Source organism: Emys orbicularis, chromosome 2 (assembly GCF_028017835.1).
Source record: "Emys orbicularis isolate rEmyOrb1 chromosome 2, rEmyOrb1.hap1, whole genome shotgun sequence".
Classification (NCBI taxonomy): Eukaryota; Metazoa; Chordata; order Testudines; family Emydidae; genus Emys; species Emys orbicularis.
The window spans coordinates 101651931-101672878 of record NC_088684.1 but is presented as its reverse complement, the minus strand read 5'-3'; positions in this window follow the sequence as shown (position 1 = coordinate 101672878).

Genomic DNA, 20948 nt, shown 5'->3' with positions numbered 1-20948 from the left:
TCACTTTGGGCCACTATAACTTAAACCAGTCTGCAAAGTCCATTAACTTATTCTGAGGGCACTGGCATGGTACACCGCATCTGGGGAGACAAAGGTGACCTTTGCACACATCCCCACTTGAACTGTACTGTGTGATCCTCAGTTGCATCTGAGGCTGAGAACAACTGTATCTGCTTTTCTGCCGTTGGGAGTGAGGGAAGACTCTTTGCCTAATCAAGGACATTATTTTCCCAGTAAAATATATTATTATTTTTCTGCTCCTTTTCATTTAACCCTCTCTTTTCTATTGAAAACCTCTTTCCTGCCCCTCCTTCCCCCATTTTTCTTTTCTTTTCTTTTTTTTTCATGGCAAAGCAGACTTGACTGGATAGTCTAGAGCAGCGTTTCTCAAATGCGGCCACCGTGGCCACATGCAGCCACCAGGGGCTTTTCTTGCAGCCACAGCCTCCTGGGCTGTGATTGAGGGGGCAAAGTAACGGTCCCTCCCCTCCCTGTTGCTCCTGGATGCACCACCTTGTTGTTGGCTGCTGGGGCCACCAGCAGGGGCTGGGCCCTGCCCCCTCTGGAGACACCTTGGGTACAACGCTGTAGGAGCAGGCAGCCCGTGATTTCCCCACCTTCCCAGGGGCGGTGGGGCTCAGGCTTTGGGCTTCAGCCCTGGGGTGGCAGGGCAACAGACTCTGGCTATGGGGCTTCAGGCTGCATCCCCAGGCTCCGGCTGCATGGCAGCAGATCCCAGGCTCCAGCCACATGGCTTCAGGCTCTATCCCCAGGCCCCGTCCCCTGGCCATGGGGCTTCAGGCTGTGGTGGTGGGGCTTCAGGCTCCAGCCCCCTGCTGCTTCCCTGGCCCCCACCCACCCATCCCCATCATCCCTGGCCCCTGCTGCCTCCCCCAACTCCCTATCCAGGGATTAATTTGTCCCTAGGCTTGCCAGGGCTGTGTAAGTCTGCTGTAAAAAGTGATACTTGTATGTTTGTTAATATCACTTTTCACAACAGACTTACTAGCTAGCAATAAATAAATTACAACGACATGGACGTATGTATGTGCATATTTATTTGTTTTTCCTAAAGCTAATTAAGTATTTTAATAAAAAGTATGAGAGCGGCCACCACTCTGAGGCCACCAAAAATTTTGTCCTGAGAACCCCTGGTCTAGAGTGGCCACCAGCTGTAATTCCTAAATACATAGCAGTTTATATTGTTTCATTCTGCGCTGTGTCTTTAAGGTAGTGTAACTTTTCTCCTTAATACTACCCCATTTCCTTGATATTTTTACTGATTAATGTCATGTAACTTTTGTTACCTTAAATTCCTCTTTATCCCCTTCTTTATCCAAGCCCTTACAATACCCATAAAAGATGATCAATTGTTTCTTTTACCGTACAGCGCACACATAGTCCACCTTTGTGTTTATTTATTCAAAAGTGATTTTGTTTATACCACAATGGTCATTTAGTACTCTAAACAAAATCACTTCATTTTTCCCATTTCCCTGAAAGATGTCACTATCCTCAACTTTAGGGCACAATTCAAAAAAGTCTTCTTCGTTTTTTTCCCTGTTGATCCAAATTTCTTGCCATTCCTCTTTCAAAATTTTCTGCATTAGGCTTTTGAATTCCTGTTTACTCAAGGGTATTTCTGTGTGAATCCTTCCATTTTTTACAGTGCTTTTAGCTGCTTTGTCCGCCATTTTATTCCCTGTTATCTCACTATATTCTGGGATCCAGGCTAATGCTACATGTATCCCCATCTGTACTAACTCTGTTATTAGAAATATAATTTCATCGACTCAATCACTTCTACACATGGAGAAACCCTTTTTTATTGCCATAAGGCCTGATATTGACCCCCCCCCCATTTTACTCTGCTTGTAGTCATTTTATATGACTCTCCCACTGAAATCAGGGGAACTTCAAGACAAAACAGGCACATTTGGGAACACAGGAGATCCTCATTAGCCAGGTTTTATGATCCTCCTAGATTAATATAAGATTTTATTACTGGGCCAAATCTTATAGTCCTTCCTCTGACTAAGCCTCCATTAAAAGACTATGGGATATACCTGATATTTATCAGCAGTGAAGCAGTTGTGACTCTCTTGTGATAATCTGATAAGTGTCCGAAGTTGTCTCGGGCTCAGGGCCGCCCAGAGGGGGGGGGGGCAAGTGGGGCAATTTGCCCCAGGCCCCGGGCCCTGCAGGGGCCCCCACAAGAGTTTTCAGGGGCCCCCATGAGAGTTTTCGGTGGGTCTTCGGCGGCAGGTCCTTCAGTGCCACCGAACACACCTGGAGCGAGTGAAGGACCCGCTGCCGAAGACCCGGAGCTTCTTCCGCTCCGGGTCTTCGGCGGCAATTCAGCGGCGAGGGCTTCTTTCGCTCCGGGTCTTCGGCGGCGGGTCCTTCACTCGCAACGGGACCCGCCACCAAAGTGCCCCGAAGACCCAGAGCGGAAGGACCCCCGGCGCCGAAGACCCCAGGCCCCCTGAATCCTCTGGGCGGCCCTGCTCGGGCTGGCTGGCCCTTTAATTTAAACTGGGCTCAACCTCGCCTGTGACCTCGTAACCTCAGTGATAATTAGTGACAGCAACTGAGTGTATCAGGGAGATTTAATTATAATGACTGACTCCAGCTGTGGGGGAATCAGTAAGGACTATATTAACAGAGCTAAACACTCAGAAGGGAGGACAGTCAGGGTCAGGAGCAGCAGGGGAGTACTGCTGGAGACAGCCTGGAGCAGCTAGAGAGCTGGTTGAGTCAGGGTTTAGGTCCTTAGAGAAGCAGTCAGATAAAGCTTCACAGGAGCATTCTTTGGCCTCGTCTACGTCTAAAACTTAGGTTGACCTATCTACCTCACTTAGGGCTGTGAAAAATCCACACCCCTGAGACACATAATTAAATCAGCCTAAACCCTGGTGTAAACTATGCGGATTAGCATTTGTATTACTTTCTTCATGTATGTTGGGTGTCTTTTATTCACTGTGGCCCTTAATCAGCAGGATACGTAAACATGCAAATAGGCCTCTTGAAATCAGTGGGGATACATCTACACAGCAAACCACCACCACCACCACCACCGTAGCAGGTCTCAGAGCCCAAGTCAGCTGACACAGGCTCTCGCTAAAGTAAGGGCTAAAAATAGGAGGTGTAGACATTCTGGCGTGGACTGGAGCCCAGGTTCTGAGACCTCCCACCTTGCTGGGTTTCAGAGCCTGGACTCCAGCCCAAATGGGAACATCCACACTGCCATTTTTAGCCCCTTAGCATGCCAAGCTCGAGTCAGTTGACCTGGGCTGTGAGACTCACTTTTTGCTGTGTAGATGTGGGACTATTCACGTCCCTAAAGTTATGCATGTGGTGAAGTACGTCATTGAATCCGGCCTTCAGTTGCCTTTTAATCCAGGTATAAAGCTTTTAGTTGCAGTTCTCAACACTGCAGTTTATTAATGCATGTGTGACATGCTCTCCTGATATAATGAAAGAGTATATTATTCTCTCTCTAGAAAGATCTTATTTTGCAATAAAGCAACATCATACAAAGTATAGACCATGCTGACCATTTTAACACGTGGATGTGGCATCTAAACTGAATGATGCATGTGTTTCCAGTTGGGAACCCCCAAACTGTAAATCTGAGTCTAAACACTGTCACATTGGAGTCTGCACTGGTGTAATTCCACTGATTTTTAACCAACATAAAACTAGTGTAACACAGTAGAGAATCAGTCCCTGAATTTGGCTTTTAATAATAAGCAAAGAAATCCCAAAAGAAATATTAACTCCATGATATACCTAGTTAATACAGTCCAGGAGGAAGAAAAAACTCAGAGCCCATTTTTGAGGGTAATATCCCACCATGCCAGAACTATGTAGTACTTTAGTAAATGAGTGGCTCAATATGAGAAAAGGCAAATAAATATGATGCATTTTGAGAAAGAGGAGCTCCAGAGGCAGATTAACTGGGAAAAGATGGTTGGACATAAGAAGTCACCTTTCACTTGTGAACCATGGGCTGCTTCCATTTGCTAGAAGAAGAATGAACATCTGTGAGAGCTTCTTTGTTAGTAGTGCTGTTTCAGAAGCCATTTTGAGAGTCCAGCTGTAAATTGGCTATAAACACTTGCCAAATGCAAGGGGAGTGGTTTCCACTTTGGGCTCTGTGTTTATTGTTTCTGCACTGGCAACAGAATTGAATTCATAGCAGCAGCAAAACAAAGACAGTTCTGAGTTATACTGTAATTCACTGCAGGAGATTTATGAATATTATTTTCCTGTAAAATTCAGCATTTTTCGCTTTACTACTTGTAACCTGTAAGTGGCATAAAACTGTGTACCTAGCAGGATTTCCTATCACAATGAGTAACAAACATCGGTGCTAGAACTGCATTACATTCACATGTGGTTATACAGTATGCATAAATTGTGCCTTTATGTTTAACTTGTCTAATCAGCTCACCATATCAAAACTTAATAAGTAGCTGCTTCTCATTTAAAGGTCTAGTAAAACTGCAATTACTATGGCTGTAAGATGCCATGTTTCGAAAAGTGCATTAAATAGTTTTATAGATATGGTTAGAAGTACTTGTGTAGTTGTTTTTATGAAAGTGAATGACTTCATTAATAATGGGAGTCAGAGACAGAAATATAAGTTGGGAGCTGGGAGAAGTTCTGCCTTTGAATTCCTTTCTTATAGATTATCTTTAAAGTGTTAGTGACTTCAGTCTCCTCTCAAGAATCCAGGCATAGCTGTGGCTAGTGTAATGCACCGTGTGGTTCTGTTTTGTAAGATTCTGTGTTGTAAAACAGCATTAATGCTATGGATAGACCCAAAGGGCCTCATCATAATTTCAAACCAATTTTCCATCAATGGAACTACGTTGACTTCGGTGGAGTTACTCCAGATGTATACCAGCGTACAGGTAATTCAAACCAGAACCAGGATCTGGAGCCTCTTTTACAAAGTGAGACTGTATGAAAAAAAAAGTCTTCATGAGCCTCATGAACTAATAAGCTATGCATCAAACTATGATAACTGAGAACAAGGGGCCTGATTTACAGATATGCTAATTTGAGGACACTCAGAAGCTTGCACAGGGTCCCAGTACAGTACATCATATGATTGATCTCTCAGACACCATGGGAATCTTTCCATTACCTGCAATGGGTTTTGGAGCCAGCTCCTAGTGGGCACATCTTCCATTTCTTTCTACGTGATTTTGGAAAGTGGCTTCATGTCCTACTTAGCATTCCCATTCCCATTCCACCTTCTATTCTAGGACAACTTACGGAGGTCCTATTGCAAGCATTTAGACCAAAGAAGAAACCCCCCTCTCTTTCAATATGGGCTAGAAGGAAACTATCATTTAATCCAGTGGTAACTTAAATTAGACTTCTCACTATCTGCACAGATATTGTTGGCAAAATCTGTACATTTTTTAAAATATATTTTTTGAAAAAGGAAATCTCAGATTTACTGTAAATGCAGACCAGGGAGGAAATAGCAGATGGGCAATGTTTAAGTTACAAACCTAAGGGAAGCTTTTTCATAGAAAACTCTTAAACTGCAGCTCTTAAAATAAAGAAAGATTTTCTGTTTTCCACAGTGACTTACTATACCTTTTATTTAGACAGTTGGTAAAAACACCACATCACATATTTCACTTTTTTTTTTTTTTTTTTTTTGCAGTCAGCTGCAGTTTAAAACTATGTTGTTTTTCCTTTTAAAGGGAGGCAAGAATCTACAGTAAGGCATTTTGCCTTTCATTATTTATTGGAACTCCAAACGTGTTTTGGAATGTTTAATATTCCCATTCAGACCCACAGCACAGCACCCTCTGGTGCACATATTAAGGAGAAGGATTAGAACTATTATGGGGCCTTTGTTCATTTTCTGGTAGACATTTCGCAGAGATAAATTTTAACACTCATTCAGAAATACAACAAAAACATAATGATTAGAAATAGATCATCTTCCCCTTCAAGCAATGTTCATTCAAGTTCTCCTTGCAGGATTTCTAGTTAACTTATTTGCAGAGTAGGAAGACTTCCTTTCCACATAACTGATTGGTAATGATTATGTGTCTGCAGTAAGACAGCTAGCTGCATAGCAAGAGCCAGTATGCTCCCATAGGGCCCAATGCTGTGAGGTACTCCCGCTAATGCCAGTGGCAGCTGAGGACACTCAACCCTTTGCAGGCAGTGCTCAGGACCCTGCTGGATGGGGCTCCTGTACAGTGTTATGTAGGTTGGCCTGTAAATTGTTGAAAAAGCTCAGAGATTAAGTTGCTCGCATTGTGTGTGTCTAAGGGTGACCCTGCTTAATGGCCCATACGTTTTGCTACTTAAGACTTGAGCTAACTTATGGTTTTGGTCTTGTACCCATTATCCACTTTGTGTACCTTTTCTGAAGGGTTCATATAGCTGCACTTCCTGCTTTTTAACATTTCAAGTCAAATTCTATCCTCATATACTTGCACACAATAAACAAGAGCTGTACATTAATATGTGAGGGGAAAAATTCTGGCCCATAGTCATTTGCTAGAGTAGCCTACCCTGCATGGATAGGTAACTTTGATTAGCATTGATAGGAGTGACACAAGATCAATGAGGGGAGAATAGACTCTTAGGGCAGAAAAATAATCATAAATACAAAATGATATTTATACACCAACATTCTACCAGAGCTAGACTTGTCCTCACCTGATAGTAGAGAGATATTAAAAAATCTCACCCATGGCAAAAATAAACAAACAAATAATCAAGTTTGTGAAAGAAAATATTTTTTGCCTTCATCTCAATTTTCTTGGAAGCTAAAGGCAGTTGTCATAGTGAGAGAGTCATTTGGATATGAAAATAGCAAACGTCCATAAAGGACAAATTTAGGAAAACTGATGATTTTCCCCAAAGGTTGGGGATCTCTGTCTTCATGGTGAAAAGCCATGTTCACTGGCAGAAACAATCAAATATGAAATGTGCCCAGTTTTATTAGGAACTTGAATATTTGTAGGGCTAATATCTGCAGTGACCTTTCAATTTACTGGACGCAAAGCAAGAGCAGGGAGGAATTGGACCAGTCCAGTGTTGGGACCCTTGATAGGTTTCCAAACCTACTGGGCCCCAGTTGTGTTGCTTTCACCAAACTTTCATGTGGGGGCTCTTCAAAGAAAGAAATCTGGTTGCATTCCTAGAAGTAGCACTTCTAAGAGCCAGTGCTTTTGGAATTATTGTTTGTTACATCTCCAGTTGTTCTGCATTTTCCAACATGCTTCTACCTCATTTCCAGATTGTTCCTAGTCATAATCACAGACAACATTAAGCTCTGATAATAATTGGAGGTCACATTGACAAGTAGCAAAATATGCAGGCAAAATGTAGACAATTTACAGGTGTCGAAAACCTCCCTGTGTTTGGAGGCATCTGATCCACTGATTGTGCAAATTATCAATATTATTTTTCAATAATGTTAAGGAAGATATTCACAAAGTAGCTGGAAGATACATATTTTGCTTTCTTGGACTACTCAATTTAAGTAGGACAGCATAGTCTAGCCCTGAGTGAGAAAATGTCTAAGCTTTACATAACGTAAGAGTAAATCAGCAGCATTTCATAATGCTAAACTAATAGCACATTAAGCTTACATCTAGCAGGCTAGATTTTGCTCTCACACTGGTTTTACACCAATCTAATCCCAACGACTTCAGTGGAGTTGCTTCAGATTTAGCACAGTGAAAACATAATTAGGCACAAGAAATGGGAATTAATCTGCAAATAGGGTTGGTCCAGCTGACCATGCTGTTTCCTTCATAGTATCTAAATGCTGAATTCTCAGAAACAGCACTCTGCAATGTGGAAGTGGGTTTGGTTAGTGTTGCTAAGGAAATTCCAGGTTTATTCCAATTTCTTCAGAATATTTAGTCTTCTCTTCAGCATGGTGGGAGGTTTTGGGATGGTTCTTTGGACAATGGTTTTGGGATTTTTTTAATCACTGCTTTTCCCTCTAAGGCACCCCAGGAACTGATATTCTGTTTCCCTAAGGGCAAAATTTTCCATTCCACACTGCAGATCTCTTCTCTGCACTATGGATTTCTACTGCATGTTCTGCAGTCCTTCTGTGTGCACAACTCCCACTGTCATCAGTGAAATCCTGCACACAAGTGAGTGTAGCATATCCAATAGAGCTCAACAGTAAAGATAAGCAATGCACTGTACGGGTGAAAACTCAGCTGCTATACTTTCTAGCAGAAACCAACTCACTCCAGATACCACTGTGATGGGTGAGATATAAGCACTTAAATATAACAAAACAAAGTAGGCAGAAGAGGTTTTTGCCTATATATAACTTGAACTCTATGAACTGATGCAATTTGTCTGCTCTCACAGGTATTTAGAAGAACCTAAGTAAGTTCTTAATTATTTCTATACTTTTGTAAATAGAAAGATATCATTACTGTAACTCCTTTTATCCCAAAGTGCTTTACAAACAATATTCTGGGAACACATTACTAGCCACTGTAAAAAGCCATATATAAGGCGAAGTATGGCAACTGTATAACTGCAAAGCAAATTAGCACAACACTTTAGGACAGTCAGGGAAAAATCCATTTTCCAGTTGAAACTGGGATCTTTGCTAGGCAACTGGTAAGAAAAGTATTTCATTCTCCTTCGTTATGCAGCACTCAATTCCACATTTATAAAATACACACACACACACACACACCCTTGTGATTCTGGGATGTGGATTATTGTGCCTTGAGGACCAAGGCAAGACCTCTGGATTTGTGCTTACTTTGGATTTCAGGTTTACCATAGTCCGCATAGGAATGATTTGACTGCAGACATGCCTCCTTCTCCTCCCTATCACAGATTCACAACTACCCTCTTTCCCAGTGCCAATTTCCCACTAGCCTTTTCACCAACACGGTAAAAGGCTGGTATTTTTTCCCCTGGTTGCACAGAGTTTTCATATGAGCCCAGACTGGCAATAGTGCAGGCCATTTATCAGCTGGGACAGGAATCTTTCAGTCTCCCAAGAACCTTGAGTCAGTCTGCCCCTCATGGCACTGGTGACTTATTAGTATTTTATTCAGTCAGTTCCCTGACCCTAGGACCTCACTGTTGAGATCACAAAAGCTGAACAGATCTTAGTTAGTTGTTTCCAGACTCAACTTGTGTGTAACTCTAAGGGCTTCATACCACAGAGAAATTTGCCTCCGAATATTTTCTTAACTTTCCCACCCAGGGCTAGTCTGGCAATATAGTGGCAGCATGACGTGCTACTACATGGGGGATCTGCTTCCCTTGCTCCCAGGCTAGGAGGATTATTTCACTTCACTCCCAAGCAATTCCCACCAACTGATCCAGAAGAGGTAATGTCAGCCTCTGGAGACAGCTGAGTTCTCCAGACCTTAGTGGCCAGAAGGATAAATCAACCCATTGTGGGTACTGTGAGGAGTAGAATTAAAAAGGGAGATAGATAATGGGAGTGAGGGGGAAACAACTCTGTAGTACCCTTCCAAAGGAAGGAGAACATTTACAACTATGCTGGTATAGCGGTCACCACTTTGCAGCCACGTTCTTCCTTTAACCAACTTTATTTCCTATTTTGGTTTGTGCACTTAAAAGATTTATGAGTTTCCCTCAGGGTTTGGTTACACACAGAGGTGCACTGGTTTAATTTAAGGTGTGAACCAATTCAGTTAAACCAGTGCAAAAGTCTTTATGGATACTCTTATTTCAGTTTGAATCTGTCTCATTTCAGGTTAGCTTAAATCAATTAGGAACAGGTTTGAATTAAACCAAAATAAGTCACTCTTAAACCAAAATAAGATTGTCCCACACGGGGGTTTCAGCTAAACTAGTGCAAACCTCAATGTTGACAAGGCCTCGGAGTTTCCTTTCTGTACTTGATGCTGTCCAAGAGCCCATCTTCTCTTCCTCCCTCACACTCCAACTTTACTGAATTTGGGCTGCTTTCAGAAAAAGCAGATTCTCTCCGTAGTCTTACCATCTCCTGGGAGTAGCCGTAATTAAAAGAATAAAGAAGGCTCTACATCTCTCTGCTAAATCAAACATTTGGTAACTTACACAGCAGAGCAAACCCTCCCTCTTTTAATAAACACTGTTTAATACTGAATTGTAAACTGTGGGCACAATTTCAAAACCTGTGCACTCCAAATGTGTCGATAAAAATGCACGTGCCTGCTGCATCCATATTAGTGCATGAAAAATCAGGAAAAGGAACATCCCTGTGTGCAATTGTGTGCCAGGGCACCCAATAGTGCATATGCAGGCATACAGTCCAAGATTTTCAAAAGTGACTAGTGATCTAAGGGCTTTAGTTTTTGAGTGCCCAACTTAAGAAACCTTAAATAGGCCTGATTTTCAGCTGGTGGGTGCTCATTGCTTTGTGAAAATCAGGCACCTTTAGGGGTTTCAAGTCACATACCTAAAATTAGTAGTCACCTTTGAAAATCTTGGCAGTATATTTTTTGCGGGCTCATCTGTTGCAGTCAGGTTTGATAATTCGGCTCTATGTGATTCAAAGTAACATCTGCCATGAGAGGATATGGTCTTTTCTAGTCCATCCTGAATAACTCAGATCTGGTATTTATAGGATGTTTTCCACTTTCCTTTCATTTCTTTTCTTTCCTTTCCTTTTCAGTGCAACCTTCTCTCAGTAACTCCTGCCAAAAGTTCAGAGTTCACCATCAGCCAATGTGCAATTTGTACATTGTAACAATCTGGAATCATCTTCAACAAATCTCCATTAGAGGCCAGTAGTCTACAACCGGGTTCCAATACCTACAGTGCATTTGTAAACTATCCTCTCTTAAATCCTCAGCCCTGGCTGCTTCAGCACATGTGTCTTTGTCCTACCAGGGACAAAAGAAGTGGGGTGGGAGTAAGGGGAAAGAAGGGAGAAGATCCTGTTGCCGACAGCTGTCGGTTGCCATTATAAATGATGACAGATTAAGTATATGGAGAATTTTCTCTCTTAACAAACAGAGTGCTTTGCCTCAGTTGTGCCAAGAGCTATTCATTTTACATTGCTATGGCATAAACTCTCAAGATCTTAATATGTTGTGTCAGAAAAATGAGCCTTATTTCATATTTCTAGCACAGAACAAATGGTGGTGGTGAGACAGAGGCGGGGGGGGTGAGGGGTGAGGAGCGAGATACTATTATCAGAAGCTCTGTTGGAAAAAATGGGCCTTTTTCCCCATGCAAAAGTGGCAGAGTGCTCTGTAGTGAGTAAAGAGCCTTTGCCACTCACTGGAAACCTGTCACCTTACACTGTGATACTGCAGGGGCCTGCATGACAGGTCAGGCCTAATGAGAAGAATGACAATGTGGATGCTGCAGGGAGGAAGGCACAGAGAAGTAGCCTTTGTTTCCTTTAGGGAAATCCTTTCATGGTAAGAGTTTCCGTACTTTCATGCAGTTGTTACACAGAACTGATATTTGAGAGATTAGAGCCGGGAATGCCAGCAGACTACAAGCAGCTGCTCCTGAATGCAGATGGGGAAGGTGTGAGGCTGGGAGAACTTGGACCGTAGACAACAGGCTCCAAATACAAATGGAAAGTGCAACTTTCTGGAAAGCAAAGACCGTGAATATTTAGCCTATGTTACATTTCACAAGACATTTCCCTGACAGTAACCATGATCTTTATTGCACAGCGTATGAGTACGCAGAGCTAGGCATCATGGGCAAAATGCCCGTTTGGGTCTCCTGTAGTTTACCTTTAGCTTACATAAGTTTTCATAAGCTTTTGCTAACAGGGAGTTACGCAAGGGAGTTCTCCAGGTGAAGGAGGAGCAATACAGCACCCTTTTGGGCGGACAGGGGGCTGCAGACGGGAGTTTGACAGAGGGAGGCTTACGATGGTTAGGAAGACCCACAACACCTGTGCCAGCACTGCTTCTGTCTCCTCCACCTGCGCCTGTAGCCAGACAGAGCGCCTGAGCATGGATGCTTCTACCCAGATCCTGGTGTGGTTTTGCAGAGACTGTAACTTGCAATTTCCACTTACTGATATCCAGGCTGGGGGGACCATCCAATGTGAAAGGTGCCTGCTGGTGGAATCTCTCAGGCAGCAGGTGGGAGAGCTACAGGAGGAGGTGGCTAGGTTGAGGAGCATCCGAATCCACGAGCAATTCCTGGACAGTGTCCATGTGTCCATGTGGAGACAGCTGAGGTAGCTGTCCCAGTACACAGGACTGCTGATACACCACTGGTGGAGGAGGAGATGGCTCAGGGTGGACACTGGCAGCTGGTTACTTCTGGCAGCAGGCAGTGCTCCACCCCTGCTCCGAACCCTCCCGCTGTGGTAATAGGTAACCGTTATGCTCTTCTTGATACAGGAAAGGAGGCATCACCCCCTACAGTAAAGGAGAAGCCTCGTACCCCTAAGGCTGGGAGGTCTGCTGCCACCACTGCGAATAGGAAACGTAGGGTAGTGGTGGTCGGAGACTCTCTGCTGAGGGGGACGGAGGCGCCCATCTGTCGCCCTGACATTTCATCTCGGGAGGTATGCTGCCTGCCGGGAGCCCGTATCCGAGATGTTACGGAGGCATTGTCGAGGATTATCCAGCCCTCTGACTACTACCCCATGCTACTCATCCATGTGGGCACAAATGATACTGCGTGGTGTGACACTGAGCAGATCAAGAGTGACTACAGGGCTCTGGGAGTACGGGTGAAGGAGTTTGGAGCGCAGGTGGTATTCTCTTGGATTCTTCCTGTCAAAGGTAGGGGCCCGGGCAGAGACAGATGCATCATGGAGGTGAATGCCTGGCTGCGAAGATGGTGTCGCCAGGAGGGCTTTGGCTTCCTAGACCACGGGATGCTATTTGAGGAAGGACTGCTAGGCAGAGATGGCGTTCACCTTTCGAGGAGGGGAAAGACCCTATTTGGACACAGACTGGCTAACCTAGTGAGGAGGGCTTTAAACTAGGTTCGATGGGGACAGGTGAGCAAAGCCCACAGGTAAGTGGGGAACATGGAGACCTGGGAGATGGGTCGGAAACGAGAGGGAGTGTGGGCTATATTGGCAGAGAGAAAGGAGGGTCAGGACAAAACTGGGAGGAAAGATCAAACCAGTATCTTAGATGCCTATATACAAATGCGAGAAGTATGGGTAATAAGCAGGAAGAACTGGAAGTACTAATAAACAAATACAAGTATGACATTGTTGGCATCACTGAAACTTGGTGGGATAATACACATGATTGGAATGTTGGTGTGGATGGATACAGCTTGCTCAGGAAGGATAGACAGGGGAAAAAGGGAGGAGGTGTTGCCTTATATATTAAAAATGTACACACTTGGACTGAGGTAGAGATGGACATAGGAGATGGAAGTGTTGAGAGTCTCTGGGTTAGGCTAAAAGGGGTAAAAAACAAGGGTGATGTCATGCTAGGAGTCTACTACAGGCCACCTAACCAGGTGGAAGATGTGGATGAGGCTTTTTTTAAACAACTAACAAAATCATCCAAAGCCCAAGATTTGGTGGTGATGGGGGACTTCAACTATCCGGATATACGTTGGGAAAATAACACAGCGGGGCACAGACTATCCAACAAATTCTTGGACTGCATTGCAGACAACTTTTTATTTCAGAAGGTTGAAAAAGCTACTGGGGGGAAGCTGTTCTAGACTTGATTTTAACAAATAGGGAGGAACTCGTTGAGAATTTGAAAGTAAAAGGCAGCCTGGGTGAAAGTGATCATGAAATCATAGAGTTTGCAATTCTAAGGAAGGGTAGAAGGGAGAACAGCAAAATAGAGACAATGGATTTCAGGAAGGCAGATTTTGGTAAGCTCAGAGAGCTGATAGGTAAGGTCCCATGGGAATCAAGACTGAGGGGAAAAACAACTGAGGAGAGTTGGCAGTTTTTCAAAGGGACACTATTAAGGGCCCAAAAGCAAGCTATTCCGCTGGTTAGGAAAGATAGAAAATGTGGCAAAAGACCACCTTGGCTTAACCACGAGATCTTGCATGATCTAAAAAATAAAAAGGAGTCATATAAAAAATGGAAACTAGGACAGATTACAAAGGATGAATATAGGCAAACAACACAGGAATGCAGGGGCAAGATTAGAAAGGCAAAGGCACAAAATGAGCTCAAACTAGCTACAGGAATAAAGGGAAACAAGAAGACTTTTTATCAATACATTAGAAGCAAGAGGAAGACCAAAGACAGGGTAGGCCCACTGCTTAGTGAAGAGGGAGAAACAGTAACAGGAAACTTGGAAATGGCAGAGATGCTTAATGAGTTCTTTGTCTTCACCAAGAAGTCTGAAGGAATGCCTAACATAGTGAATGCTAATGGGAAGGGGGTAGGTTTAGCAAATAAAATAAAAAAAGAACAAGTTAAAAATCACTTAGAAAAGTTAGATGCCTGCAAGTCACCAGGGCCTGATGAAATGCATCCTAGAATACTCAAGGAGCTAATAGAGGAGGTATCTGAGCCTCTAGCTATTATCTTTGGAAAATCATGGGAGACGGGAGAGATTCCAGAAGACTGGAAAAGGGCAAATATAGTGCCCATCTATAAAAAGGGAAATAAAAACAACGCAGGAAACTACAGACCAGTTAGTTTAACTTCTGTGCCAGGGAAGATAATGGAGCAAGTAATTAAGGAAATCATCTGCAAACACTTGGAAGGGGGTAAGGTGATAGGGAACAGCCAGCATGGATTTGTAAAGAACAAATCATGTCAAACCAATCTGATAGCTTTCTTCGATAGGATAGCGAGTCTTGTGGATAAGGGAGAAGCTGTGGATGTGGTATACCTAGACTTTAGTAAGGCATTTGATACGGTCTCGCATGATATTCTTATCGACAAACTAGGCAAATACAATTTAGATGGGGCTACTATAAGGTGGGTGCATAACTGGCTGGATAACCGTACTCAGAGAGTTGTTATTAATGGTTCCCAATCCTTCTGGAAAGGCATAACGAGTGGGGTTCCACAGGGGTCTGTTTTGGGACCGGCTCTGTTCAATATCTTCATTAATGACTTAGATATTGGCATAGAAAGTACGCTTATTAAGTTTGCGGATGATACCAAACTGGGAGGGATTGCAACTGCTTTGGAGGACAGGGTCATAATTCAAAATGATCTGGACAAATTGGAGAAATGGTCTGAGTTAAACAGGATGAAGTTTAACAAAGACAAATGCAAAGTGCTCCACTTAGGAAGAAAAAATCAGTTTCACACATACAGAATGGGAAGAGACTGTCTAGGAAGGAGTACGGCAGAAAGGGATCTAGGGGTTATAGTGGACCACAAGCTAAATATGAGTCAACAGTGTGATGCTGTTGCAAAAAAAGAAAACATGATTCTGGGATGTATTAACAGGTGTGTTGTGAGCAAGACACGAGAAGTCATTCTTCCGCTCTACTCTGCTCTGGTTAGGCCTCAGCTGGAGTATTGTGTCCAGTTCTGGGCACCGCATTTCAAAAAAGATGTGGAGAAATTGGAAAGGGTCCAGAGAAGAGCAACAAGAATGATTAAAGGTCTTGAGAACATGACCTATGAAGGAAGGCTGAAAGAATTGGGTTTGTTTAGTTTGGAAAAGAGAAGACTGAGAGGGGACATGATAGCAGTTTTCAGGTATTTAAAAGGGTGTCATAAGGAGGAGGGAGAAAACTTGTTCACCTTAGCCTCTAAGGATAGAACAAGAAGCAATGGGCTTAAACTGCAGCAAGGGAGGTCTAGGTTGGACATTAGGAAAAAGTTCCTAACTGTCAGGGTGGTTAAACACTGGAATAAATTGCCTAGGGAGGTTGTGGAATCTCCATCTCTGGAGATATTTAAGAGTAGGTTAGATAAATGTCTATCAGGGATGGTCTAGACAGTATTTGGTCCTGCCATGGGGGCAGGGGACTGGACTCGATGACCTCTCGAGGTCCCTTCCAGTCCTAGAATCTATGAATCTATGAATCTATAATATATGATAACACTTCGCTACACCCCTACCATCTGCTCCATGCCCAACATGGAGCAGCATAGCCCCTCTGAGGCTGCCACTCCAGCCTACAGTCCACAGTCCACCAGGCCACTCCGTACAGGGTGTTAAGGTGACTGACTCAACGCTTTGCAGATCTGCTTTGGCATAAAGATTCCCTCTCTCCAGAATGCACAGGGTGCAGCAGTCCTCATTGCATAGCCTATGTGCCTATAGCCTTCCCCAGCTACCCTACACCAGAGAGGGCAAACAGGGTGTAAGTAGCGTGGAGGGCCTTGTATGGGAACTCCACGAAGATGTGAATCGCCCCCTGTGACAATATTCAAGTCACTTCCATCACTACTAAATTGGTCAATCACAGGGCTCTACATTTGGTCAGCCAAATTGAAGCCATGATAACTGCACCCTGTAGCCTCCTGGTGTTTCTAGTTTTTCAGATAACACTTTGGATCTTTCTGCACTCACAGAAAGAAACATGGAAGCTTTCCACAAAAATGTGTATAATGCCAGCTGCTTAGCCAACAAGAAGTTATGGATTTTGAATCTACACACATTTTTTTCAGTGACATAGCTGTAGAAGGAAAAGCAGTTTACTCTCTCTGTTTTTTATTATATGTAATCTCAGCAGGCAATCAAAAGGTATTCACCCACCACAGGGAATACAATAAAATATTTGTACTCTTATCAGACTCAAGCATTATACTTATACTGGTGGGCCCTGGGGTTACCCGTCCCAGAGCAGCGCTTGGATTTGGCATTCAAACTCAATGTACAAATATAGACTTTGGCCCCCTCTATCCTTCCTGGTCTCTTAAAAAGTTTTTGCCCGTAGTATCAGGCTCTTGGATGACAAACATTGCTCTGAGGTTAGGTGCTGGCCCATATAGGGGGCTTTGTTACAGCAATAAATTTACTCTTTATTTTCATACAGTGCAGCTTTGTGGGGCTTGCAGTAACATGTCTGAAGGGGGCCCTTGTGCAACATGCTTTGATATTTATTTGCCTGGGGAACGAAACATATGCTATTAGGTCTTTAATAAACTTTAAAGGTGTGCTTTCCATCTTTTAATCTGAATGTAGCATGTGAGGAAAGTTGGTTTGGCAGCACTGTTATGCCAAGTTATTGCTTTTTGTTTCGTTAGAGGCTGTGATTCTCCCATTCAAGGCCTCATTATGTGAAATTTAGGGAACTGGGTTGAGGACAAGTTTTGGACTTCACTTTCAAAAGAGGAGGAAAGACACAGGGAGAAGTGACTTGGCAATACAGAACTGTGATTACTACTTGGGGGATCTAGGCCCTGATTCAGGAAAATACTCAAGTATGTACTTAACTTTAAGCACTTGCCTCAGTCCCGTGGACTTTAAGTTAACCATGTGCTGAAATGCTTTCATGATTCAAGGCCATAATGAAGTGGTCTAGGCACTTGGTGATCAATCCTTTGAGACCTTAAGTGACCTCAATGGCTATTGACTTCAGGGCAAGTTAAGGGCACTCATTATTTCACAGATGGGCCCAGCATCTTGCAGGTCAAGCTTCTGCCAAAGGCTCAACTTGTAACTCCAGCAATCAAGTGCCCCTATGTGTTGGCTCTGAATGCTCAACTGAAAAATGAGTTTGTTCCTTCAAAGTCAATGGCAAGTTACACACTAAAACTAGCTAATTAGCTGGGTTTGATAGTAGTGCAAATTCATTTAAGATATTTACTAAAGAGGAATCCAAACCAAAAGCCCAGATCTGAACATTCCTGAGTTTAGACAAGGTTCAGATCCAGCATCAGCCCAGGTCCTCAAAGGTATTTAGATACCTAATTCCCACGGAAAGCTTCAGGACTGGTGCCTATTTCTACAACAGTAGGAACCAGGCACAGTATCCAAACACCTCTCGATTTTGGAAAAGTTCAGATTCAGCTCTGAATTTTGTTGCTCAAGCCCATTTCTACTTATTGCTAAAATTGGCTGCTTGGATCAAACTTTTTCCCTGCAAAACTAAATCCATCATTACAGATGCAAAGGACCCATGGATTTGAAGATCAGCACTTTCTGCAGGAAGGTACAATATCATTGCATTATAACCTGACATAGAGGTTACAGTCACCCTTCAGACAATAAATTCATGGCACATATTTCAAAGACTGTCAGGTCTGGCTAACAGAATGGGGTCCCATATGTGAACTAAAGTCTTTTTTTCTCCTAGGAGTTTTCAACAGTGCTTGTGAAAGAAAGGGGAGGGAGGAAGGCAAATGAAAAACTTTTTAAAATAAATATGCACTCAGTAGGTAAATTAAACAGATGAATGCCAACACAGACAGATGAAAGTCATATTTTATGATAAGCATCATAAAGTAGCTTCTCATTGGTAAGAGAAGCACAAAAGAAGACACAAGAAGCCAATGGAAGAAGTGGTTGTTAATACTCTGTCTAGACATGATAGTTAATACTGTGTTTTTCTTTTTCTCCCCACTGATTAAATAATTTATATCAGAATACTTCTGTAATTTGAGTCTGTCAGATTGGAGTTCTTTTATATATATTTTTTCTTTCTAATTAGCTAGGTACAAAACCAAGCAGAACAGTAAAATACTATATACAAGGAGAGGTGACATTTTATTGGGCTCCTTCCTTTGTCCTAATTCCCAATGGGCTTGTGGCTGGGCTGGGCCCTACTGAAAGCATGACCAATCCCCTTTCAGTGTTTAAAGAGTTCAATGGAAAGATCAAAGAGAAAACAGGAAAATATTCCTTTCAAATCTGGTGTAGTTTGAATCACCATAACCAACATACTACAAAGAGTAGTAGAAAAGTAATAAGGTGGCATTGGAGCAGATATGTGACCTAGTACTAATGGCAAGAGTTCAGATATAAATACACCTCTACCCCGATATAACGCGACCCAATATAACATGAATTCGAATATAACACGGTAAAGCAGTGCTCCGGGGGGGCGGGACTGCGCACTCCGGCGGATCAAAGCAAGTTCAATATAACGCGGTTTCACCTATAACACGGTAAGATTTTTTGGCTCCCGAGGACAGCGTTATATCGGGGTAGAGGTGTAAATATGTCTGGCTGTTCTATATCTTATCAGATGAGAATGCTGGCTTGCAAGCAGTTTAGGTGAAACAAAGTGGCATCTGCAGTACTTGCAAAACAGTGCACTTATTTGGGAAGATGTACCATAAACAAACCAACTGATTCAGACCTCTTTGAAAATTCCAGCCTAAGTGAGTTGGGAGCCCAACTCCTATTTCATTTCAATTGGATTTAGTCTTCTAGTCTCCTTTGGAAAAGTCCAGTCTAATTTGTTATAGCTCAAGGGACAAAACTGTTAGCAGATTTATAATTAGAAACGATCTCACATGAATGAAAACAAATCAAACCCTTAGTTGATTCAAACTCTTAGACGCATTAAGGGCCCAGTCATGCAAGGTGCTAAACTAATCTTGCCTCCCACCTCAGAGGGCTGAGCCCTCAGTGAAAATCCTAACAATAACACAGAGAGCCCTGCACTATAAATTTCTGATCCAGGATTTTGAATCTCCCAAAGTCGAGGGGCATCTGGATCTGAAGGCTGGGTGATAAGGACTAGCTGCAAAGCTTGGACTGAGGTTCAGAATCCAACCCCTACACGCCAAAATTCAAGGATGCTGAGAATCGGTGGATTTGGCTCAAGACCATCTCAAATCAATACTCTAAAAATTAATCATTCCCTCCATGGTCTCTCTTTCAGTGCATTCAGAGAGCAGTGTGGTTTGACAGCTAAAGCAAAATGAGATTGTGTCACAACACTGGGGAGCCATGAGCAATGGTTGTCTAGTAATTTGGAAACAATTTCAGACAAAGATATTAAACCAGCCCCTAATAAATTACCCACCAACTATACTATAATTCTATTGTTTTATGGAGAGGTTTTGACGATAACATACAAACCATGGGAGTAAAGCTCAATGGTTTGTACATGTCACCAGAACCCCAAGAGAAAAATACAGCTTTATAATATGTACAATTTGGGTGTAGTTTATTATTTATAATACTTGGGTACCAACAAAAAAGCAGATACCAAATGCAAAGTTTTTAATTCCTTAGTAAGTTGACATCACTTACTGTCTTTCTCAATGTATTTTTATTTGTTTGATCTTCTATAAATTTTTCTCTTTGTTCTTCAGATAGAATAGCAAATCTAGTTAGTGCTGAAGGCATTTTGCTGCAATACAGTAACTGAACCACCTTTAAAAATTTAGAATTTTAAGTGTGACACCATGTCCTGTAACAAAATATTTGTATCCTTACAGAACATATTATTACCCTGTAACATACAAATCTGTAAAGCCTGTAATTTATAGGACTGTATCAGCTACTTGTGTATTTTATTTAGAGAGCAACGTACAAACAGTTCACAGGAGACAAGAAACGAGAGTACTGTTCTTGGCTCTAACTCAGTAGGTGACCTTGAGCTGGCAAAATTTTGAAATGTCCAGTTATTTCCAGAACCTCAGTTTTTGGGAGCTTAACATGAAATACTTAGTTTAAGTGCCTAAATATGGATTTAGGTCCCTAACTTTAGGCAGCCAGTTTTGTAAATATTAACCACTAGTTCTTTCTTCCCCTTCCCCCCACCCCCCCTACAATCCTCATCTGTTTTTGAAAGTAAACTATCGGTTAGTCATGTCTTTCCATAGTACTTCGTGGCTGGACTGGATTTTAACTTTCTCTTGCCTCTGAAGAGGCGTGCACCACAGATAACTCTTTGGGTTTAATTTCATTAACAGGCAAGATAAAAGCCTGATTCTTGGAGGTGCTACGCACCCTCAACCAGGAGACTTGAGGGCCTCCGCATCTCACAAGAGTCCTAGACCCTGCACTTCCCCAAATGCTGCCACCACCATAGCTAAAGCCGCAGCAAGGTGTCCCCAAACAGCTGACAGTTGATAATAAAAATCAGTACTTTGTTAAGGGATCAGTACTTTCTTCCAAATC